The following is a 26,185-nucleotide window of genomic DNA, read 5'->3' on the forward strand; positions in this document are numbered from 1 at the left end:
ACCGTGTTCATGATCTTCAATAATTATGAACAAAAAATCCCTGAAACTTTTTCATCATTGCTGTGGTAGGCTATGGCATGCTGTATAAAAATGCAGTGTTTGAGAATTTAACAGTAAACTCATTGATTGTACTTGCTTTTTCACATCTGTTAGAAAAGTGATCATAGTGAGCCAATTTTCAGCACAGGATACTGAATGAATTTCCTGTTTCGCGCCAGTAAAATATGATCAATAAAAAGCGGCAGCGGCATCCTCCATGCAGGCGCCACACTGCTTAGCAAGTTCAACATGTCTGTGTGTTCTCTAGCTACTTGTTATTGGTTTATTGACTGGAGGAACGAGAAAACAAACAACTGACTCGCCACCATTATTGCTTTTAACCCCCCCGCCCCCGCACTTAGTGTTCACTTGCCGCACTTTAACGAGACATGTGACACGTCTGTTTGCACAGGAGCAGGTGGATGGTCACTGTTCATCTATTGCCTGTAAGCAGCTTGTCATTCTTGGCCTCTTCTGGTGGAGGGAGCAGCGGGCGGGTGGTCGTCAGAGGGGTTAAAGTTTGTCTGACCCGCTTTATTTCATTTTCCTGGCTGGTTTGTGGGGGCTGCAGGTCAAAGTCTGAGAGGGCAGCCAAGCCGGAGTTAATGTCAGGGCTTTGTTTGCTGCTCGGTCCCTCATCGGGATAGACCCGAGCCGGACAATAGCTGGGATCACAGGTCACCAGAGAGCCAGTGTGAGAGGGCCGGTGTATGTATGCTGTGTGTTTCAGTCCGGGCAGGATGCTGCAGAACCACAGCTCGGGCACATAGCACTTGTTCCCACAGAGGTTGATTATTTGAGCTTTAGAATTCTTAAGATGGGATGAATCACAAAGATGGTGATGTTTATTGGGAGTTATTATTTAGTATGGTCAGAGATTATATAGAATCAACGTGAGTATTAGGGCAGACGCTGATATGTGCAAAGAAACCCAACCCTACTGGAATAGACTGAATAGAGTTTAGACAAAGGCCCGACTGGGGTTCAGGATTAAGTCTTGAATGTCATTCAGAGACTCGGTTCTTCCTGGATCTGTTTTAACTCTAAGTAGCATGAGCAGGTTGAATGACTCTGCCTGACTGAAGTATACACTCGAGCGGACTTCAAACATGCAGCTGAGATGCCTTTTCTATTTTCCATTGGGTATCCTGAATATCCGCGGGGAAAAGGAAGGCTTCACTTGTTCTAAAACAAAGTTCTGGCTTGATTGCCTAACGCTATGCAGTAATCTGTCCTACGTTTACTTTTTACATGCTTCACACTTCAGTCGCTGTGATGTGCTTGGCCGAGTGTGACGCTGCGAATACCTCCCAGGAGGGACTGTTTGCAAGTGCGTGTCCAGACAACCAAGACAGCAAGTTCTGGAGAAAGCTCATGTCGCCTGCAGAAAGTTGTGAATGTGGTTTGAGAAGACACTTTGCCCAAACTGTGTAGTAACGGTGGTTTCGTCAAGCTCGTCTATCGTCCTCTGCGGCTTTTAATTTGGATCTTGTTCCGCTCCCACCCCCACGCTCTATCCTTCCATCAATCGACCCCGGCACATGTGGCTCTGACTTATCCAGCCATGGCATTGACCCCTCTATTCATATTGACTGGCTGTTTCTCATGACCTCTTGACCTCTCGGGGTCAACCCTGCAGCCGTCTGGACCTCCTCCTCCACCTGGCTCCTATCTCCACCCCTCAGATGCTCCAGATGGATTACTTTCTGCTCAAACCGTCCACAGGATTACGCTGTTGTCTCGACACAGCACGGGTCCCTGGCTACGGTTAAAAATGTTCCCTGAACCGGCCGCTCATTTCAAAGTATTTTCTCTGAATTTGTCTGCAGATGCCGGGGGAACTTTCTCTGCCCGTCTCTCTTTCATTGCCCGTCTGCCGCTCTCTGAACTCGCTGTTCTCGTTCCACAGCCTGGTTTTGATACATGGCGTCCTGATGGTTTGCTAGGGAGAATCTGGGTCAGTGTGGGGAGCCAGAGATAGAGATAGCACAGGCACGAGGCTGGCTTGCTGAAGAAATGCGTCACACAATGCCGTCCAGAGTCTAGAGAAAACAATGGTGCTTTAGAGATTTCAAGCGGCAGAGTCCACATACCTCACATAGCTGTCAGAATGCTCTGCTTGAGGTCTGCAAATATCACCATCAGCGATAAGGCACAAGAGAGCCGGGCCCAAGCAGTCCTTGAATAGGATGTCACACGGGTCCAGATAATACTTGATCTGTTTGGAGCAGAAGCGACGCAGGAAACTGTTTATATGAAAACATTTCATTAGCAAAAGTGAGTGTGGCTGATCTGTGTGTGATCCTGAGTGACACGTCCATTAGTTTTGGATTAAATATGACATAACTGAAGTCCAGACAGGATTCTAACATGCACATGATTGAATTACATAGATTGGAAATGTTCAGCAAGCCTACGATATTTTTGGCAGCAAAATCATCAAAGAGAGTGTCATCTTTCTGTCGCAGCAGCCGTCCCAGTACTTTTAGTTGTGCTGAAGTTGTGATATTTTTCATGCAAAGTGGGGCTTGTCCCGTGGAGCTGAGTGGACTTTGGACTAGCACCAGCAATCCCTGATCCCTGCTAAACTGAGCTATAGGGAGAGGGGAGGGAGGCAGAGAAAGGGCTGTGAGAGGGGTGGGGGAGGCAAGAACGAGAGAGGAAGTGAGTGTTCATCACAAAGTGTGCCACAGTTGTGGGCATGCCCAGTAGAGTTTGACTCACAGCCTGAAATCCAGCCTCTAAATTTGAACAGGAGGGAGACGAGGTGACTGAGCAGACTTTTGTTGCTGCTTTCTCTCCCCGACTCTCTCCTTCCCGCTCGCCCTCGCTCTCTCTCACAACATATTATTTTTCCCCTCCTCCCTCCATTAGTGAGTGTGTGTGGAGAGGTTTGCGTTTTGCTATGGAAGAGCAAGAGGAGGTGCAGAATTTCACCTAGAGAAAGAGACAACAAGGGAGAAGAGAAGTAAAGAAAATAGGAGGAAGAGGACAAGAAGTGGGACAAAAAGGCAAGAGAGAGCCCACGTTTCTCCTGCTCTCCCCTCCCTCCTCCACCAACGAGTTTCACCTCAAAAAGAGCAGAGGGACCAACTTCAAAAGGCAGTCAGGAGGGAGCTGGAGTGTGAAACGTGAGGAGAGAAGAAGATGAGAGGCTGACCGGCGCTGTGCTTGCTGTGCTGTCCAGGTCAGTGCCCAGAAAACACTGAACAAGCGCTCGCTCTTTCGCTTTGCTTGGTTTTTATGCTTGCAAACTCCAGCAGTGTGCATCCAGTGTTTTTCTCGTTTACCCGTGTTGTGTGCATGCGTGCGTGTTGGTGGGGAATTGAGCGACTGATTGACAGCCTCTGCACCGTCTCCTCTCAGCGCCGTCCGACCGGTGTCGCCGCAGCCGAGCCAAAGTACAGAAACTCCAGCTGCTCCCTTTAGCGCTGCACATGGGAACTGTTATAGCTCAGATGTTCACATGCATACACGTGTTGAGGGAGGACAGACTCTGCGAACGTAGCCACGTGGTTACAATAAGGGAGAAATCACAGAGCCGTGCTGCTGGCCGGGCACTCGCACTCACTCACGCTGAGCTGGAGCGCAAAGACGTGACGAATTTTCTCTTTTAGTGAAGAGATTTTCGACAGAAGCCCTTCCTCTGATGCTTGGATGTGTTTGTTAGATCAGCCGTGGTGGTTCAGACGCTCGTCTTTGCAACGCGCTGTAATTACATATATACCTTTTATCAATGATCTGGCGTCATCTCCCACCAAGTAGAGCTACAGTTATGTAAGACGGTTATTTTATTTACTAGTCAATGGATCCTTTTGTCAAACAGCTGAAAAATATTTATTAAATTATTATTATCACATAAAATACACTTCAGCATGTTCACCAATCAATGAAATATCTTTAAATATGTGTTTCCTGACTAATAATGTCTAATTTCTCCTTTGTGGAAATCCCAGTGGTGTCCAGTATGAAGCAATCCTCGTTAGTCACAAGCTGCACTTGTGTTTAGAGGAGTAGTGGCTGCTGTTGCCGTCTCTGACATACCAGACATGCTGTAGCTAACTCTGTGACTTGAAGTCTATTATTAGATTCATTACCCATTTAGATATTTAGGGGTTTACAGGAAGTGCTGCAGCAAAATGTTCCTCTGCTGGCCTGTGCTTGTAGATTTAGTGCCTTTTTTTCTGGTCACAATTAACATGTTAATAAAACACAACTGATATTTATCTGTGTACTTGGCTCAGCAATGATCTGTGGAGAGCAGAGCTACTATTAAATATAGAAGCTAGAGATCGGAGAGGTCAGAGCAGATGTGCACGTTCTTCTTCGACAACGTTTAGATGTTGATGCTTTAATGTAACAAAACCAAATTCATGTCACATCCAAAAAAAACATACAAACAAACAAACAAAAACAGCAATTTAATGTTGTAACTATTTTCTTTGTAATGCACTACATGCACCAATCACACGACTCCACCAAACAAAGCAAACAGATGGAGACATCTGTACAGCCAGCATCTCACCCAGAAACATCAGAAAGGAGAAAAAGCCCGGCTGAAAAACACGCACACGTGATGTTTGGGTGAACTGTCCCTTTAAATGCAGACGTCAGATTCATTTGGTTGCTTCTTTGTCCTGCGGATGATTTTATTCACGTGGAAACCAGCTGTCCGCACAGTTTCTAACTTTCTGCAGTCACAAAGCAACACAGGTGCAGGTAACATCGTGTTGTTGTTACCTGAAGCAGCCGGTGGAGTTTTGTCCAGTGTTGTGTCTATTTTGGTTCTGGTTTTGGGCTCCCCAATGTCCAACTGTGGACAAGACATAGATGGTAGATGACCAGGACACCAAAGAAAACAGCGTACGTCCTGTGCCAAAATGAAAAATAATAATTTAAGTCACTAAAAATCACAATTGATCTGTTTTTTAAGTTTAATGAGTGATTAAAAAGTGAGCTTTCTGAATAGGGGGCTGCATGACCAAAAACAGAACCTTTTGTCCATATTGAAATTATTATTATTATTATTATTATTGTAATGATTATTATTAGTTACAATTGCATTTTTTTAGTACCTAAATTCTTGTGTTGCACACCGGCTGGTGTTTAGACCAGAGAGAGTGAGAGGAGCTCTGAATGATGAGCTGGGACTTGGTGTGAAGCTCGTTTATCTTTTCTTTTCATTCTAAAGAATTTTTTTGGACTCATCATCTAACAGGACCTTCCATAGACACAGTGCTCACTTTCCTCCCCACGGCCTGTGTGACTCTTACTCTGAAGGTTTGTGTGGCTGAGAAGTTTGGAGTATGAGGGCAGTGGTTTAATTAACGAGCCTACTGAGGAGCACTATGGGAAATGTAGTTTTGTTACAGTTTCTATTTTTTCTTCTTTTATTCTCGAACAAATTGCACTACATGCTCTGAGTGGATTGTTGAGGCCTTAAAAGCATCGGTCCTGTCATTTCTGAGCAGCAGCAGCGTTGTGGCTCCACATGGAGCAGCTCAGGAAGCAGCTGAGGCAGCTTCCATCTTTTCATTTATTTGCACCATGACTCCCTTATTCCTTGGAGACTGGGTTCCCATGCGTAACTGCCCGGGTCTCGCCCCCGATAGCCCGTCAGAGGCTCCGTGATCCATCACACACCAGGCGGCCGTGTTTTCTGAAAGGGCCGTGAACTTGTTACCTCCCTCAGCCAGCTCGCCTGAATGTCAAACTCATTTTTCTTTTCGTGCGTCCCCTTTCTCTGCTCCTTCCCAGGGCTGCTGGTGTATTGAAATAATTGGGCCGCATTCAGTGCGACCAGGTTGCCAGCGCGGCGTTTGAATAGAGATATCGAGTTTGGTGCCACGACTTCCCCCTGACTTCCCTTTCGCAGCTCTTTCCTCCGCCTTCCTCCGAGGTCGTGACGGGTCATCATCGTGACACGGCATCCGCGGTACATTATCTACAGTAGCTGGCCCGCCCTGGAGCTGTGTCTATAGACCATTCTTCCAGGGTCTGTTGTCTCTAGGATCTCTGGATTCACTGTTCGACATGGCACACATTCAAAACGGTAGCCTCGAGGGGCTTTTATTCCTCCAACAGAATTCAATCACTTTTCTCTCTCGTCTTTCTGCCTCTCTGCTGAGTTATTCAGAGTTTAATGAGGGAGGGAAGATAAAGGCAAGCTTATGGTTTGCCAGATCACGAAGAGGCCGCCTTTTTGTTTCTGCTGGAGGACCCACACAGCGAGCGTTCATGTGAAATGAGTTCTTTTTTTTAAACCAGAGGGGAAGGTGATTGAGATGTCTGAGAAAGAGCCGGGGAGTCTGGAAAGGCGCGGGTCATTAAAGTGTCAGAGGAGCTGCAGCTCTTCAAATATTCCTCCATACTTTGCATGCAGTGCAGGATGCAGAGGACTGAGTGAGAAGGGGAATTTTGGGGCAGCACAAGGAGGTATAATCTGCTGCGAGGTATTATGATTATCAAACGTTAATGCACTGGTTTCACCACGGGCATCAAATAGTTATGCAGCGCTACACCTCCTGCGCTGTGCATCATTGAAATGACTGCACAGGATTATCCCCTTACATAAGAAAGTGTGGGTGGTTTGGAGACGGCTCCTGACAGTGTGGGAGGGCATCGGACCGGACCCGAGGAAGCGCCGGGCTGACGCTAGGCTGTTGTTGAGGCTCAGTTTAGGTCAAAGTCCATACTACGTATCAGCTGTCAGAAAGTGTGTTTGCTTTACCGGCTGCACGGGCGTCAGCATCTACGCAAGGCTCCTCTGTCTGACATCAGAGAGGAGAGGTAGAAGGGTTCACGCCTTCTCTCTCACACACTCTGTCACCGAGGTCAACGCTGGTCTGTCTCTTTGGAGCTGTTACTTTTCCCTCGAGCAGTTGCACCAGCCAGCTGCTGGGGACATGCAGAGTGTCCGAGCACATCAGGTTTGTAGGAGCATTGATTATTTTCACTCCTCTCCGAGGTACACGACTCTCCTGGATTTGTTTTTGTAAAGCTGCTGAATTCAGATAAAATGGGTCTTTGTTGCAGAAATGAATTGGGCTTTAAAATTACAAGGACGACGCAGGAACTTGCAGGAACTTGTCCTTTTTGGGTTAGTAGCCAGCTTTAGTGCACAAGATGTCAGACGGTTCAACTGTGGCCAAACTGATAACCACACCTATTTTTGCTGGTTATTATAACCTCTATTAGTCACTAGCTTTTGTGTTTACTGTATCGTTTTATTTTCTTGAATTTGTAGCAAGTAAATCTAAAATGAGTTGGGTGCGGTGTCCAGCTGGGGGACTAGCAGGTGTTTTTGAAGAGTGTTTCTTAATGGGCCATAGTTGGTATTCATCCTGCAGCCTTTACCCGCAGATGTCGGCTTTAAAAGAAAGAAACAGCGCCAGCTCATTTCAACTACAAGAGGACTTAAAAGTCCGTTATCTGCCAAAGCCACAGCCCAGTTCTTCAGTTTCAAAACAACACATTTAAATCAAATCTAACGTCGTCGTCATTTTGCCAGTTTGAGTGAAATTCGGCCTGGTGTTTGATCCTGGTGGCAAACAGGAAGGAAAACAACAAAACACAGACTCTCACTCATCTGGTTTTGGTCCTTATAAGAGCAACATCATTTCCTGACCTTTCCCAGGTGCTCGTCTCGCAGCACCTTGTATCTTGGATATTACATTACAGAGTAAACATTGTTATATGTGCCGTTGGTGGAACACCCACACCTCACACCCACGATGTCACATATTTATTTAAATATTTAATAATTACATTTTGAACCTACTACCACGTCCTACTTCATTCTGAAGTCTGACTTTGTTTGACGTGAAGATATAACATTGCAAAATCTATTTATAAGAAATGATTCGATTCCTGTAAAATTACAGTAGAAATGTTCGGCTGATTTGTCGGATCTGTGTCTGTTTGCAAAGGACAATAATTAGGCCGTGTTTTTATTGTGCAGGTGCTGCAGTGAAGTTTTCCTGGAGCGCTCAGGCTTTTATGAGCGGATATCCTAGTAATCATAAGATAATAAAAAGCTTTTACAGTGAATGTATTTCCCTAAAATAGAAGCAGGAGAGAGAGAAGGATTGGGCCTGAATACCAAGAACATCCCAGATCAACATAAAACTGTATTATAGTGAATGCATCAGGAGGACCCGTGAAGCCTGATCCTGAACACTGAGTGCATCAGTGTGTCCTGTATTACTGACAGATGTTTCTGCAACATTTTAAATTAAATTTGGAACATTTATCTGTGCTCACATCTCATTTACAGCCTACATAAGCATCATGGAAACTGCAGCTGTACATTAGGGTTTTAATAGTTTTGCAATTTTCATGAGTTTTATTTTTATTTAGTTTTGACTTCAGATTTTCAATTTTATATCAATTTTAATTAGTTTTTACCAATTGTTTGCTAGTTTAGTTTAGTTTTTATTTTTTTTGAAAATCCTTAGTTTCAGTTTAGTTTTGATTAGTTTCAGTTATAGTTTTAGTCGTGTTTGCAATAATTAAGTGTAACAACATCCCAGTTTCATCATATCAGTCATGCTCTTCTGCTTATCCTTGGGTATGTTGCTATTCCAGCTACACTGCACTCTGGACAGGTCCCCAGTCTGTCGCAGGGCTAACATGCAGAGACAGACAACTCACATTCCCACCTATGGGGAACCTCTGGTAAAAAGTGAGGGCAGATGAACAACCACTGATACCAGGCAACTATAAGATATATCTTGGCCCCAATGAGACTATTAACTCTTGCAGCACCGGGTGCATTGCTAAACCTTTTGAAGACTCACACAGTTGTGTAGATATCCCAGTCTCAATAAACACATTCACCAACGCTGCACATTCACCACTGCATTAATGTTTTTTGTGGAGTTGTCTCGGGATGCATCACGCTGCCTTGCCTGGGGTTAGCTTCTGTTTCTGGGGATGAGGGTTGAGTGTGCTCCCTTACCTTCTCAAGGTAAGCTAGGTTAGCCTTCTTGTGTGAGCTTTTCAAGCGCACTTTAAGGTTTGTGGGATTTTTTTCCCCTTTTTGTCCCTCATAATTTGTCTCTTTCCACTACAAGACACTTGCTTTATCCAAAACACAGTCATATTCAAAGTAATCCCAAATTGGACTCTGGCGCTTTCTCCCGACTTTTGCTGACATGATTCTGCGCGTGGACGGAGCAGCAACACAGACGACTCGACTAACGTACTGCCACCTGCTGGCATAATGAGACACAGCAAGAAAAAAACCTGGAAACTACACTTTATTTTCACCCTCGACTATTGTATGACACGCACACACATAAAAACTAAACACATTTAGTTTTGTGAACACTCATTACAGTCTTAGTTAGTTTTCCTTTTTTTGCAAAGTCTTGTTTTATTTTTATTTCCATTAACGAAAATGTTTTTTCACTTCTAGTTTTCGTTATTTCGTTAGTTTTCGTTAACGATAATAACCTTGCTGTACATTAAGTATTATTCATTTAACATTAATCTTAACCCTTGAAAATATTTAATAAGTGAGCTGCTGAACATCACTGACACACGAACACTTCAGACAGAGAAAATCTCAGATATGATTCTGGTAATTAATTTTTTAGAGACTTCTGAGGAGTCTTATTATTCTTACTGTGCACTCCCAGAGTGTAAAAAGAGAAAAAAAATATATTTATATCACATTGGCGCCACGTCTGGTTGTTCTTTATCCCACCTCGTGATAACAGATCGACAGTGCATGATGGTTTTGGACGCGTGTAGCTTCTCTGCACCACATTTGTTTTTGTGCCCTGTTCAGGGAGGCTTTCGATCAGTACTGCACTGCAAGCATGTCTCTTTCTATAATTTGTATTTATATTTATTTGTGAAGATGTAAAGCCACATCACTGTGTATGAATACACCACTCTGCATTAGTTATCATAAACTCTTTTGTCCTGTCTTGCTCCCCGTCCCCCCAACTGGATGTTTCTTCTGTTAAAAAGGGAGTTTTTCCTTGCGTATCGGTGTTCTTCTCATTGTTGGGGTTCCTTTGTATTATTGTAGGTTTGATTTTGCAGCATGACCCAGATCCTGATCATTTTGAAAATTCGAGCACTTCTGTGTCACTAAAATTTGGTTTGATTATGATTGCATGGCCTTCGTGGTGGCGGTTAATTAAGGGAAAGAATGAAGCATAATTGTAATTTGAGGTAACAAATTCTAGTAATTGTGACTCCAAATAAGCAAACAGCTGATTGAAGCTGACTCCAGATGAGGTCCCTCCTGACACTCGTGTGACACGCCACCCTTCTCAGAAACAGCCTGTCGGTTTGAGAGCTGATCTGTTCTCCTTTGATTCTCTGAGTCCTCACTTGTTGCTGCATATTGTAAACAAAGCAGAATGTATGCAGGTACAGGAAAAAAGACAGTCGTATGAAGGTGTCAGAGAAGCTTTTATGTGAAGGATGATTGCTGTTCCACTGAGACTCGAGCCTCTAAGCAGAATGTAATGTTAGAGCTGTGCTCAGTGTGTGGGCGTGCTTCTAACCGACACTCCTGCCCTCGCTCTCTGTTTTAACTCATCTCTGTCTGCCTCCCTCCACCTCTTTTTTTCATACCCCTCTCCATCGTGCCTCAGCGGGGGTGAGAGTCGCAGGTTGACAGCCTTGCAGGTCTCCTCATTACGCGGCGTCTGAGCCGGTAGAGATTTATCGAGATGATAAAAGCAGTCTGGAGGGCAATAATGACCACAGGCTCTGATGCAGGAGGAGGACGGAGGGGAGAGGCAGCGGCTTGTCTGGCCGCTCGCTCTGCATCTGATCATTCATCAAATGAAACAGCAGAAAGTTTGCTTCAGTGTTTGCTGAATATATTCGTGCATTATCGTTATGTATCTTTTATTTATTTTGCTGGTACAGTAGTCGATGCAGTGTCAGCATGCCACAAGCCATGGAGCCATGTAGTTTATGTTCCCCTTATAGCTGTGTGCTGCTTGCTTTTAAAAGATATAGTTCACACATGCCTGTTAAGTTTTGCAATATATGAATCTGTTTTTTCTTCTTTTTTAGTAATAAAATCAGGCATGTTTTAAATGAAAGTGCTAACTAGGTGTGGCTGTAATTATTTCTCAGATCATTGTGATTTTCTTTTTTTACGCAACAAGATGAACATTTGTGGTCTAGTGAGATGTACGTGTGAGCTGAAGTGAACATATGTTGCTTCATCACTCAGATATTCCCTGTATTGCGCTTACATGGAGGAATCTATGTCGAAAGGATTTCGTTTCTGCACAGAAACGGGTGTGTAAAATGTGGTTAACCAAACTTTAGTGCTCACACTCCCTAACCCAGTCGTTTAAACATGTAAGCTGGCGTCGGGTATATGGAGTGTAGTGTCCTACGTGATGTTTGTGTGTGTAGCAGAGAGTCGGAGCCGCGGAGCAGGAGTGAACTCGACGGCTTGTCTTGTAGATCAGAGATAATAGGAACATATGGTGCGCTCGCAGCGTTGGCGGCGCTCTTCCCATCGCTGTCGGTCCCTTATCTTTTTATTGCAGTTATAGATCAAGTGTCCCTTTCTGGCTGCCACACTTCAGCTGTGGCCTTATGCCAGAGGACAAAGAGGAGCAGCAACAGTCGTGCCTTACAGTCCCAACCATATCAGACTGCAAAATCTCATTTGGTATTTTGTCTGTTTTCATGTTAAAAACCTTCCATTCACTGTAATGCTCAGTTCTCCCTGGGTGTGGCTGCAGCTCGACGCTGTGCTGTCTCTTTTCGCAGCTCCTCCTGGTCTGTTCTCTTCCCCCCCAGCAACGGCCTCCTCCTCCTCCACCACCTTTATTCATCTTCACACCTGCTCTCCACACACCCAGCATTGACATTCACCTCTTTCCTTCTGCCCCCCTCGGTCTGTGCTGCAGGACTAAAACGGCTGCATTTAGATTAAAAAACACAAACCTACCGTTTGGGAAATGGAATTGTTGGAAAGGCCTGTACCAAATATTTGTTCTGCTCGTATTCACTCTGTCTATTTATGGACTTCATAGTGCGGTGGTTTATACAGTGGCCTAACAAGCTAACTGTCCCTGCTTTAATCCCAGGAGCAGACACAAATCCTTTTCGGGTATCCAGCATAAAAATCTGTCCAATCAAACATGCTGAGCGACCTGCTGTGGTGTGAAAAGGAGGGGCTTTATTCACTATCTGTATCCCTCTTTGACCTTTTAATTTTAAAATTAAACATATATGTACTTGGTTTTTAAAGGCTGTAAACCTTTGGTTCAGATTTCAAATAATCACTAAAACTTTAACACTTTAATTGATGCTCAATACTCCGGATAGTATTCCTGGCATTGGATAAAATACAAAGACCATTTCCAAGCCAAACACTTCTTTACCAGGACATATTTAGGCTGCTTTAGGCCTGTTAGCAGAGCATGAAAAGATATCCCTCAGGCTGAAACGGGGGGGAAATCCCAGACGCTGCCGTGGCCACGTCTTCTTTCCTTATCTGTCGGTGGGAACTCGTGATGATTGAAGAGAGAAGCAGTGAGTGCTGACAAATACTGAAAGAACAACAACTGTAGTGAAAGAGAAAGAAGCTCCACGGGGATGTGAGGTGTCATTTAACCCGGCACAGAGGTGCTGATCCTTGGACTGAGCTGCTCAAGTTCAAGTTTTTTACTTATTTATTTCTTTGTAAATGCATTTGATGGTCACGCAGTCGATCAGACGTAGAAGTGCTGGTGTCCCAGCCATGTAGCTGAGAACGCTTGGCGCAGAGGTAAGTCACTCATCCCTCTGAGGTCACAGGTTTGAAGCTGAAGCATCAGGATACTAAAATATTCTTTCTGAATGATCTCTCATGTAGGTGCATGTTTTTGCTAACAGCACGTACATACAGAGACGCATTCGTTAACAAAGTGCTGTAAACGGTGCCGTTTGTGCCACTCTGCTCGTTCGCTCGTGTCTCTCTGTGTCGCTGCTCTCTGCTCCATTTCTCGGGTTCATTCGTATGGTAATAGGGGTCAGGAGATGAGGGGGTTCTCACGTTCAATGTGAAACTTGGCCCTTTGTGTAGCGCCGGCTCGAGCTGCTGTGACAGAGGCCAGAGGTGAAATTGAATTTAGCTGAAATTCCCCAGTGAGTCTAGCCTTGGGCTGGACTGAGCTAGGCTGGCCCGGCCTCGCCTCGGGCAGCACGGCTCTGTGTACGGCCAGAATCCGTAGGTGTTACCGGACCTCGGTGGACTTGGTAAACCCGAGGCTTAGCGAGGGTTACGGCACGCTGTGCCATCAGATTTGTTGTGGAGACGACCAGCAGCTCATTTGTATTTAATTCAGACATGATGTTGTTTTTAATACGACTACTGTGCTGTTTCCTTCTGAGGTCTAAGCAGCTCCCCTAATTCTAACCTCAAAGCCAGTATTTCCAAGACTCAAAAGGCCTTTTTAGGATTAAAAGTAGATAGTCTTAGATGTGTCCGATTTTTGTCATTGATGGTGGCTTTTTTGAAGTTTACGCTAAAAAATTATTTCTACTCTTACATGATTTTAAAATGTATATTTTTCAAAATTCTGTGTTGCTGTGTTGCAGCTATTTTTAAGTCAGCTGATGCTGGGATATGTCAAATATTTGAATAAATAAAACAAATGTTTAGGGCGACAGCTCTCCAAGTGTGTGGCCAGGAAAAAAATCCAAATTCAATGAAATGCTTTTTTTTCCTGGGGAAAATGAAGAAAACAGTTTGCTGAGGCCATCAGGCGTTTTTGCTTTTACTGTAAATGATTGATAAAATTGTAAGCTGTGCAGGCTGGAAGAAGGAGAACCACCGGGTGTCGTTTAAGCATAACCACATGACAGGAGTCTGTCTGCTGCTTTGACCAAAAGGCTAACCGGTAATCTGTCCGAGTTTAGTTTACTGACATGCTAACCTCTGCTGAAAATCAAGTATTGCGCTGATCCATGTTTTGACCTATAGTTGTAGATGAAAAGAACATTAATGACAACTTACTAATTTGTCAGTTTCATTTAACAAATTATTAAAAAGGTGATTCTACTAAAATCGATGTTGCCTTATTTTATCTAAAAATACAAAGACTGCCTAGTTTGTTACAGTAGGGACCAAATCCATTAGGGACCAACGTTGTATGGGTGCCAGTTTCACTGGATAATATAAAACCCGACCTGATCATGGCAACGACAACATTAAAATCACTGAAGTCACTGAACCAACCTCTGGGAACCACTAATGTAAATATAACATTCAATCTAGGGCTGGGTGATATGACCCAAAATTCATATCTCGATATTCTTTAGCTGGATGGCGATATACGATAAATATATCTCGATAAATTTTTTTAAAGCCATAAAGTAACAACAAACAGTCAAAGCTGTGTCCCAGACGTCACACGGGCACTTTTATTAACATACAGCGTAGATGTACATGAAAAAAATTACTCTGAAATAAATTATGAGCATTTATTAAATAATAATTCTCCATAAATAAAATAAAACTGTTGTTTTTGTGCATAACAAAAAGCTCACAACTGTGCAGTCAAAATGTAAACAGACGCTGAGCATAATAACAAGCAGCTGCTCTGTTCCCAACTTCTGCTGCGTGACTGACAGCCTGGAGTTTGAAATCCGCTTCATAACCACGTCTCTGAACAGGTGCCATTTATGGTCCTTATACACACACAGTACGGTAATATTACATTGAAGCACAGTACGTATCACTCCGCGAGGCTCCTCTGCTCCGACAGTCCATCAAGCGCTGTGGCTCTGTAGCTTACCAAAGTCGTACTGAAACATTTTTTAACAGATTGCTGAGCGCGTGTACCACAGAAAAACGGTTCGCGGTCATCAAGCACAACCAGAATTCATACATAAGGCGCGCTGTCAACTTTTGTGGTTAGCTCGTTAACACATTGACGCCGTCCAGCCCCACGCACGGGGTGATCCGCGGTAACTCGTTAACAGAGATTTGCCCCGTTAATGCAGTTCTGGTGTTAACGTCATGCTGCAGCACTAAAATAGTCTCCAAATGTTTTCTTTTTACCGAGCAGCTCCTCTTTGATAGCTGCCGTGTCCGTCCTGTCGCTGTCTGCAGGTGAAGCGATGGGGGAGGGCGAGACAGAGTAACGCTGCGTAGAGACAAAAGTGGACGAAAGAGAGGCAAACTTGCGGCTCCACAAGTATAACTAGAAAGATTTGCATTTCCTGCGAAAATGCAGTGTGGATGCTTTAAAGCTGAAGCTGTATGCAAAAACTAGCTGAAAAAGCTGAAAAGTTGCAGAAATTGTAAAAACTTTGCAGAAGCAAAGGAACTTTGCTAAAATGGAATAACTTAGCAGAACTGCAATATCTTAGAGGAAACATAATACTTGGCAGAAATACAATAGCATAGCAGAACTTAGCAGAAATATTGTAACTTACCAGAAACATGATAACTTCTCAAAAATACAAGAATTTAGGAGAAATAGTATAAGATAACAGAAAGAATATATTTAGCCAAAAATACTTAAGCATTACAGAAACACTATGATTTAGAAAAATAGTACAACAGAGCAGAAATACTGTGATTTACCAGAGACACTGTGATGAACTATGAATATTGTAATTTTAAATCAATACTATGTTTTAGCACAAATACTATAATTTGACAGAAATACTGTATTTAGCACAAATCTTATAAAATAGCAGAAATAGTATGATTTAGCACAATAGTAATAACTTAAACAGAAAAATTGGAAAAGCAAAATGGACAGCTGAAAAAATGCTGAACATGCTAAGGGTCCCTCAAATATACTTGTTAAATGAAAAAAATTGGCAAAAAAAATATAACAGCCACACAATCACAAATATGGACACATATGGAAACACACATGCACAGAGAGAGACACACACAAGATCCAATTCAGTCAACCAGTCTAAATATATTGAATTTGAATCTTACAATGAGATCATCCCATAAAAAGGCTTCCCTCTCTCTCTCTCTCTCTCTCTCTCTCTCTCTCTCTCTCTCTCTCTCTCTCTCTCTCTCTCTCTCTCTCTCTCTCTCTCTCTCTCTCACACACACACACAGTTTCTAGCTCAGTCAAGCAGCCTTGGAGCTGCTGAATTTGAATCCACCAATCAGAGAGCCTGTGCACTTTTTCCCGCCAAAACAGGTGCACGCAGCACAGAGACGCACAGGATTTTTGCAGTCTATTTCTCATAATGACGACTCCCCTCAAACAAATGACCATAATTTCCTAACCGTAGGGGCTAGAACGGTCATTCTTACACCGTTTTGTTCAGAAGAGATGGGGGAATCTTAAAGTGTTGACAATTTATCATTAAAATATGAATTATTAAAGATAATTGACTTCTAATGCACCATAACTGAGTAGAGCAAAGCAAAAACTGCCTTGACTTGCCCTCAAACAACGCTTTCTAACTCTAAATCTATTTGGAGTATCAATATCATTCTTTCACCGTAAGAGACAGCAGGCTTTGGTGAACAATCATGGAAATTTTCAGGTCTCTGTGGAAATCCATTAAAAAGATATGACGAGAGAAAAAAGTGGTTCATTTCCAGAGTTTGAAATCTGAAGAAATCTGAGCGAAGGACGAATTTCCTACCCTCAAACAAGTCTAACTCATTTCAGAACGGTAATAGGTGAGAAAATAATTCTTGAATTGTGAGCGTCAGGAGTGTCTGAAGATATACTGGGACAAGCCTTATGTCTTAACTTTGCTTCGTTAAGGAGATATGACGATTCGAATATGCCTCTCATTACAGAAATCAAGCGGTGATTTTGAACAAGCTCTCCATTGACTTTCTATGGAGAGTTTTGCGACTTTGTGTTGGTCTGAGGAGATTTGCCAAAATTCTATAAATCCCACAACAATGATAGTGACATTCTCGGAAACCCAGCAAAAATACCTACGTTTTGATGTATAATTTGTGGAAGTTGAGTGAAGATTGAGCAAGTAGCAAGAAGTTGTTCGGACATGAAGAGAAGACTGCAAAACCTTCAGTGGCACACTGGAAGCCAAGTGCATAGCAACCATAACAACGCATGTATTTTGTGAAAAATCACAATTTTGCAACTGAAAACTTTAAGAGGCATAAAAGTAAAACAGTAAAAGATTTGAAAAAGCTGAATCATACCTGAATAGCCCAATAATTTGAGAACATTTTAAAGTTTGAATGGTTGTTCTACGTGAAAATATGAGGAAGTAGTTAAGTTTCAGAAACAAGCAAATTTTAGCAGAATTGCAGAAGTTTCCCATTCATTTCAATGGGACAAATTAAGCTTAATATTTTAAAAAGTATAATAGTGAAAAATACCAAAAGACATAGCAGGAATTAGCAGAAATAGCAGAATATTTTAAAATTTGAACGGTGAAAATCGGCTGAAAATTGTGGAAGTAGTTAAGTGCCAAAAAGTGTACGGAAGTCCCAAGAGGAACTCAATAGTGTGGATGCTTAAAGCATCCACACAATTATAACGTAACATAGACTATATCGATTAAACGATATTGTCACATCTCATATCGCGCATAAAAATATATCGATATTTTTAAAAAACTCGATATATCGCCCAATCCTAATTCAATCCATCCAATAGTTGTTGAGACATTTACTCTGGAGTGGTGACTCCACAGCCAGCATTGCCACCCTGCTATGACCAACGAGTCATCGTTAAATGTAGATGGATACACTCTAAAGACTACACAGTAAATCCCCTAATGTGTATTTTCTGCTTTATGCATTTGAACGGACTTTATGTTTATTTTGCACAATTATAATCCCTTCAAATGCTATACCAACTATAAAGCACGCAAGTGGAACTCTCCAAGGTGTGCTAGCAGTGCCCAACGGCAGGTCAGACAAGCTTTATTGTAGGTTTTATAAACTTGGGAAAATAACTTTGTCTGTACGGTGAGATCTGAGCAGACCCCAAACTTTGAAAGAACAGGGACAGACCTCAAAAGAAATCCTGCGTGTCGTCTCCTCTGGACCTTTTTTAGTTGGGTTTTTTAATTATTTTATTGCTTGTACAGAGAAACAACCTCGAAAAGAGTCGTTAGAAAAGATTGAACATGGTTGTAGATCTGCAGATCTGGTTGTAAGAACAGTGTTGCTTTATGATGCCTTTTGTAAAGTTGTGTCATTATTTTTGGAGAGTCGGGATGATTCCTAACCTATACTTTTCCCATCTCTTTTAAATAGTGCTCAAACTGCTATGATACTGCACATCTCAGCAGGATTTGTGGATAAACGTTCCAATTTAGAATGAATGGAACGAGATAAGAGTTTCCTCCATCGGGGACTTTCTCCTCTGCAGATCTTCTCCACAATGATCTTTTACTGTTTTGATGCGCTTGGAGGATTTGTTTGCACAGAGAAATACCTCGTTGGTTTACGTGCTTGTGAAGCTCAAAACGGGCTCGTCTCTAATGTTGCCCTGTGGCTCCGTCCGACACGGCCTGATAAACACGATTAAACATTTTGCGTGCCCTGCAATCAAAAGCAATTTTCCCAAATTATGTCACAATTATGTGTCTCGATTCATAAACTATTTGTTTTTCTTTTCACTCGTGCTGAAAAAAAAGACAAATTTGACATGAAATCTCACTCTGAGTAACTGTGCAGTAAAATGTGATTCTGAAGGTTGCGGACTGAGAGCTGTGAAGCAGTTTTGTTGAGCTATCAACAGATTCTTCTGAATAGACTTTGGGTGAATGTGTGCGTAACCTTGAGTAAAACTCAGCCCCCCGCTCCCTTTCAAAGACAGAGAGGTCTGTCGTCCTCTCTCAAAAACAAATATTTGTGTCCTTGGAAGCTTGTGCGAGCTCGAGGTCGGACTGCATTTGTCACATTTTTAGGAGAATTTGCGTTTCTGGCATGTGGAGCAGGTGAGGAATCTGGGTTTTAATTGGAATGGAAATGCAGCTGCACGGGAAATCAAGCGTCCGATGATAACAAAATCTCTCCTATGTGTTAATTGCAGGCAGCCAAGCTTCAAGCCCTGACAGAGGTGTTCACGCTTCACAATCTACTGATCCTGTTACACTGTGACACTTTTACTTGTTCAGTGTCCCGTATGAGGAAAGACAAAGGCATGAGAGGTGCTATTTTTCAAACTGCTTTCAACATCCACCCACAGCGGTGATGCTGGAGAGAGCAGATGGCTATTTCCAGCTAATGCAGTTGGAGGTCTGAGACAGCAGCTACGTGCACTCAGCTGATTAACAAACAAACAAACAAAAAAACAAAACAGTGTTGGCAGATTTATAGAAGGCTGATAATTCAGCCATATTTGTTTAGTCATTGGCAAAGGCAGTTATGATCGGAGCACAATCCATCGAGCTTCTAGCATTTTAGATATAAACACATATTTATTTGATGTATTAGGTGTCACGGAGTCGGGAGCTACGTGCAGTTCACATAAAAATCCTTTTTACTGCCGTTCTTATGTGCAGTGCAAACAATGTAGGGTTTATGTGGACAATACTGGTAATTACCAAAATCATTTTTCATGTTTCTCTGATGGCTAATCCACCAGTGTGTGCAAACGCTTCCAAATCTTTAAATATCAAACAATATTTTTAATGCTGAAAGATAATTAATGTTCAAATTCACTGTCTTACAAAAAAGATTCATAAAGCACATTATTATGCTGTGATTAAGACGCCAGCTTGCAGTTCTTTCCTTGCAGTTCTGAACAGATAGATGGGTTTAATGTGCTAGCTCCAATTTGGGTAAAAATCTGAATTCAGCATAATTTTTAAGCACTCTGTTTTTGCTTGCTTGTGCAGAGACACAATGGAAACAAATTTAGCTTTAGGTTGTGGGAAACAGTGCGAATACGCTGCCATCAATACTGGGCGTGGTTTGAGGGCGGAGCTCTCAGATGTCATCGGTGCTGCACAGTCGCAGCAGTTAGGTGTGTTACAGACGTCTGGGCAAAATGAAACCTTACACAAAATGCAGAGTATTTAGCAAACCCTACGTGGTGATCAACTGCAATTTAATAAATGACGTGAAAGGTGATTGGCCAAAATGTTGCCTATGAGTTAAACTGTCTTGATGTGACGCAGTGCAGGATGGCGATCATGGAGAGATGGGTTTGCCTATCCTTGGATGTTGGTGTGGGTCAGCAGCACAGCAGTGTTTGTTTGGTCTGGAGGTGTGTGAGGGTTGTTCCCTCGTCTCTGGCACTGCTCACACTGTCTGTCCTGTAGAATTTCAGTCATCAGGACTCAGAACAGACTCTTCAGGATTTAGATTTGGGATATGTTTTTCCAAATTTAATTGCTGCTTTGTGGGATTTGTAGGATTTTTCTGTTGGATACATGTTTGTTTGGCACCAGAGCCTGACTGATGATATTGGATAGAGGAAATTATATATTAACCTTCAGCAACTCTGCATTTAAACGAAAATGTAAAAGGTGAAGGAGCCACGAGAAGCATGACATCACATAATTTATCCATCAGAGGGAACAACTCCCCTGATGGCATTACAGTGCAAAGTCATAATTCAATTCAATTTTATTTATATAGCGCCAAATCACAACAAAAGTCACCTCAAGGCGCTTCATAGATACAGAGAAAACCCAACAATCATATGACCCCCTATGAGCAGCACTTTGGCGACAGTGGGAAGGAAAAACCCCCTTTTAACAGGAAGAAACCTCCGGCAGAACCAGGCTCAGGGAGGGGCGGGGCCATCTGCTGTGATTGGTTGGGGTGAGAGAAGGAATTAAATAAGACGAACATTCTTTCCTATGCACAGAGTATCAGCATTAAATATATGGCTGTTTATGCTAATGTTAGCTTAGTCTTACACTTTCTTTGTTAAGGTTGCAGTTTTCTGTATGTCTGTATTGAAGGACATAGTGCACCTGGTTTTCTGAATCTGAATTGGTCAATTAACTGACAACAACTAAGATAGTTAACCTCAAATGCAAAAAACCTGTAACTTATTAGAGATCTGCTAATCAAGCAAAGCTGCAAACTAGAGATTATTTTTTTCTGTGGAGATTTGTAATCAGCAGCGTGTTATCACTGATCCATTTATGGATAAAACTGGAGCACATTTGTTTCCTGGCTTTTGCTTTAAGTGCATAGTTATTAAATGCTAGTCTTGTCTTTAAAGATGCTATCACTGACCACCTTGTGAGTGTTACAATGGATGAAATGCAATACTTACGACAGTGCACTGCATTATATTATATACTGCCCTCAGAAACTCTACCAACAGCAGGGTGGAGATGATGTTTTGCACCTTTAGGGAGTATGAGGTGAAAAGGACATTATGTCCGTTTTTAAGACTGAAGTGAAAGTTTGAGGTTGGTTTTGAATTACACAACAGGCAGGAGTCATTTATCTGGCCATGCCGAATCCTGTTTAGTTCCCTGTATATCTCACTTCTTGCAGTTTGAGTGTTTGATGGGTAAGCCTGCCTGCCTGGACAGATGATTGACAGGTGGTAATGAATTGTGGAGAAATGTGAGAGACCAGCACAGCAAGAGGAAGTGCAGTGAGGGAAGATAGGTGAATGAGACTGCAGTAAATTAAGGCAGAGCTGGAGAGGGGGATAAGTGCACTATCCCCCAGAATGCTTTATTTCATGGTGTAAAAATGACTGCTTCTCACCGCAAACTATTGCCTTGTGTGGCAGGTAATTATTTTGGCGGCCAGCGAATGTCCCCAAAGCCTCCCTCTCAGGGGGCCATCTGTGCACAACTAGCCCAGATAAGTGAGAGAAATGTAGGGCATCCATGCTGTGATGTGAGGTGCTCGCCAGGAGCTTTAGAGGCTCCGCCCCTACTTTGTACATAATGGCAGAATGGAAGGCATAGGAGGGCATGGCAGGCAGCAGGACGTCTTAGGAGAGGTTGGATACAGGTAAGGGGGCCTACCCGGGATGGAGGGGGGGTCCGAAAGTGTGTGAAATAAGCACTAGCTCAGCAGTTTTCTACTGCAGATGTAACTTTCATAAAGATCATGCTTGTCTGCTTTTAGATTATTGTTTATCCTGTGTTTGGTTAAACTCTGCTATGAGAGGTGGAGTATCGATGAGGTACAACACAGATGCTACAGCAAGGGGGAGCCAGGACGTCAGGTCAGGGGGGAGGTTGGGTATCACGCCCCAAGTACGACAGAAGAGCAGCCGAACTGAAAGACGGGATCATGGTGAAGCTGGAAGCCTGGGCGCTCCATAGCCAGACTTACCAAGACTATGTGAAGTGCCCTCTGAAGGTCTGCTAGAAGATGTTAATGCAGCATTACGGCGGGCCCTACTGCGACCATCACCGAGACTCACCAGCTGATCTACACCTCAGCGGCAGCCACAAGGAGCAGTGCCCTCCATGGAGAAGGAGACTAGAGGCCAACACCAAGGCAGCAGAGGGAGGTTAGCTGAGTATCGGAGCTGCAGAAAGGTACAAGAAGTACAGCACGCTGCTCATGCCTGAGGCCTTGGAAACTGCCAAGCAAAGGCAGGCGAATAAACCAGCTGTGCTCCACTGAGCCTCCGAGCTGTACTCTCAGTGGAAAGCATACCCTGAGTATACCTCTCAACACATATATTTCATTTCTTCCCAACATGGGATACATTAGATTTCCACAGAGGCACCGAGCTGGGTGCAGACATACCTCAGCATCTGCAGCCATCGTGGTTTTATGTTGTTGTATCGTTTAACGCAGTTAGAAGCCAACGCTGCATGGAATCAGCACTTCATGGTAGTTATTACATTAGAATAATTAGTGCTTTATTCACCCAGCAAAACAGACAGAAAAGGGTTTTGCTGTTTTCAGCTGGACAGGCTGAATGTCAGTGGAACACGTGCAGGAATCATTTTTCACTCCAAGCTTTAAATAAGTGAATCCATTATATAAACTGAAACAATGCTGTCAAAGACCTGAGACAGTTCTTTGCTACTTTTTTATAGTTCCTGTTGGTGGCATTTTTGGCATTTCACCCTGGAGCTCTTTTCTGTTATAATAATGCAGTCAGTGCAACTCTTTGCATGATGAGTAGGTCACCTGGTGCTCCTGTGACTACACTGGATGCATCACTTGCTGTCTTTCATGTCTGTTGCACCAACTTTTGTACATTTTATGCATTATTAGAGCTCATGATTACCTACAGTGTAATTTACAACATTGATGAGGCATTTCTGGACTGCACATGAGGATAAACAGACCTTTCCCCAAGTTTTCCTTATCTACAGCCCAAGATTGTTCATTTTGGCTTCATAGTTTTGCAGCCGTTACTAAGTTTGGGGATTTTTTTTCCCAGGTGGAAATGTCAAACAATAGCCTTGGGCTAGGCAGGCATAAATGATTTAGATGCAGTGACATCTGTTCTTTCTGTTCTGCAGACGTTATATATGCATGCAAATACACAGTCAAACAGCCTACAAGTCAAACCAGAAAAGAAAATATGCAAAAAGTCGAGCCAATGTTGAAATTATGAATACAAACGTGTCAAGACAGTTACATGCGACATGTAAAAATAAAAGTCAGAGTAAAGCAAAAAGTAATACTTTTTCTTTGAAGGCCTGAATCTTAATCAGGTTTCGACGACAGTGATCATGTGTGTTCCACTCAGTGAAAAACTGAAGATAACCTTGCTGCAAGTTTGCGGCTTCCTCTGCCCAAATGAGCCAGTTTCAAGCTTCGGGTGTTATGGAATATTTTTAATGAGGGTGCAAAAACCAGATTGTATGTATTTTACTAACCTTCAGAACGAAGGGACATGCCATCGATATGCAAGAATTCTAGTCAGTGATGTTTGCAGTTATGAAGATGAGATGTTCGTCTAAAGATCAAACTTTGTGTTTTTAACCTCTACTTCGTGCTTTGTTCTCAAACATACCGTTCAGAACTTGTTTTGAGGGGTGAAAGTTTGAGCCTTTGATGATGGCGTGACAGCTTTTGGATATTTATTCTCCGCAGCTTTACAGCTTCAGTAGAGTATACATCATGTTAATTTGGGCTGTTGCTGCCTTAACTAAACACTTCAGAAATTGTGGCTCTGCAGCTTTAATTACCCACAACAACAAGTCCAAGGGACTAGTTAGTTCAGCTGAAACTGTTATATTTTCAGGTTGTGTGGATGTTGTTCCATCTTGAATCCCTGGCCTCCGACCTTACCTAAATGTGAGCACACAACACTCAGACTTACAACTGCTGCAACTTTGATGGTTTTAGGACCCATTTAAACAGGGCAGAGAAACCTCCTGGCAACCGCCTGTCACTGGGGAGAAATGCTGCCGGTTGTGAACGTGATTGGTAAACTCGAGACATGCAGGCTGAGAGACACCGCTGCCGGGGCAATCACTGGTTGCAGAAAGGTGATGAATGAGATGATCCCTGTTAGTGTTAAGTATCAATATTTGGTGTTTCTGTATTGATAGAATATCATCATGCAAAATATATTATTTCTGCCCCCGGCTCACACACATCTTACAAACTAATTCATTTACCAATGATACACATTGTGGCTCAGACTATATCTGGTTAATAGCTTGGTCAGGTAGTGGAAGTGTAATGTTCTCACAGCTGCAGACCTTAAAGAGCTGTCGGTGTAAATGTAGTATGTGGTTGACACACAACCTTGGAAGCCCGCGTCTTTATTAGCACGAGTGAACGTGAGGCAGGCACCAGCCTTCTATCATGCACCACACATCAGCCGGTCAGTCAGGTCGTCCAGCCAGTCAGTGTTTCATCTGCTCAGCCAGTCATGATTCAGCCAGCCAAGAAGGCCCCCAGCCAGCCAGCATGGTAGGGAGCAGCAGAGGAGGACATAAATAATACATACTGTACAAGTGAAGACTTTAGAAGTATGGAGCTCGTTCAGTTCCTCTGGGCATCAGACAGCTCATTTTCTTTCTCTCTCATTTTCCTTCTTTCAGACATCTTAATCTCTCTGCACGACTGCATCTCTGCTCCTCAGGCTGTTTCTCCTTTCGTCTTCTGCATCTTATATGTACAGTATGTTTGGAGATTATGTGATGTGCTTTGCTAAAATACAATGCATTTGGTCACAAATGAGGGGTTTTAGATTAATTGAAGTTCTGGAAATATTTCATCCACGTAGTTCTCTGAGCTGGATGATATATTGGAAACAGCCATTTTCTGCTTGAAGTTCACTGGGTTCGTTGTGTCGTGTTACTCCATTTTCTCCTCGACTGCCATCTCTATTTATTTTACCGCCTTCAGTGGCAAACGTCCTCTCGTGTCCATCTGCCCGTTTCGCTCTCTCTCTTTCTCACACGCGCGCGCACGTACTTCCTCTCGACTTCCTCTTTCTCTGCTGAGCCGTTAACAAGCACTGCTCTGCTCTATAGGTGCCCCAACACAAGGTGCAGTATACACTGGCGACTACAGCAACTCATGAGTTACAGCCCTGTGAGAGAGCTCGGAGCTGGGGCATGCTCAGACGAGGGGGAGAGGAAGAGCTGCCTTCCGTCAGCGATGTACTAAAAGTAGTGGCAGTGGGTGTGTGCGTGAGCTGTGTGTGAACACACTGTGTAGCGTTGCCCTGTGGGGCCCATGTGTCTGTCCTCGGCCCTCCAAGTTCTATAACGCTGATCGACTTTAGACTGTTAATGAACATATCAAGCACCTCGTTTGGAGCCAGATAAATACACTGAAATTAAATGAAAACATGTATTCTTATGTCAGCTCACAATAATACAGAGAAACATGTTTTAGCAGTCGCACTGCCTGGATCAGTGTTTTTCTCAGTGTTGTGTGTATATCAGATATTTAATGTAAGGACATATGCAGGTGCATTTCTTTTGTATGAAAATACAAATTTCACATTTCGTGTCATTACTTTGCAGATTGAAGAGTTTTAAATGGTTTAATAAGGCTGTCATCACATATGTTTTAACTGCGTTTAGACTGCGTGTTGGGTTTGGTCTCAGCTGACTGATATTTTGTTAATTGTCTCTGAGCTTTCGTTCCTTAGTTACCTTTTCTATGTACCGAGTAGATATGTACGGGGCTGAGCCAGGCTTTCTGTAGAGCGGCACAGTTGGATAATATATTTAGTAGTTTCAGCAAACCTTAGTTGTACTAAAGTAAAATCATCTGAATTTTATCCTTTAAAAAGGCTTGATGTCTTACTAGCTCTTAACTTTTTTTTGAGTAAAATGAGTT

The 26,185-nt window shown here is 42.9% G+C and overlaps 2 protein-coding genes across 4 annotated transcripts in view; one reads left to right on the forward strand and one right to left on the reverse strand.

The window, feature by feature from the left end:
- Positions 1–26,185, reverse strand: part of sgsm2 (small G protein signaling modulator 2) — a 377,356-nt gene that overhangs the window by 221,754 nt on the left and 129,417 nt on the right. The window lies entirely within an intron of this gene.
- The window catches only part of LOC308401179 (uncharacterized protein), a 124,020-nt gene continuing 100,588 nt past the window's right edge, over positions 2,754–26,185 (forward strand). For all 3 annotated transcript variants that reach the window (XR_013972479.1, XR_013972480.1, XR_013972481.1), the window contains exon 1: positions 2,754–3,226. The gene's annotated coding sequence lies outside the window, so the exon portion shown is untranslated. The remainder of the gene's footprint in view (positions 3,227–26,185) is intronic.

Source organism: Rhamphochromis sp. 'chilingali', assembly GCF_963969265.1.
Source record: "Rhamphochromis sp. 'chilingali' genome assembly, chromosome: 8".
Classification (NCBI taxonomy): Eukaryota; Metazoa; Chordata; class Actinopteri; order Cichliformes; family Cichlidae; genus Rhamphochromis; species Rhamphochromis sp. 'chilingali'.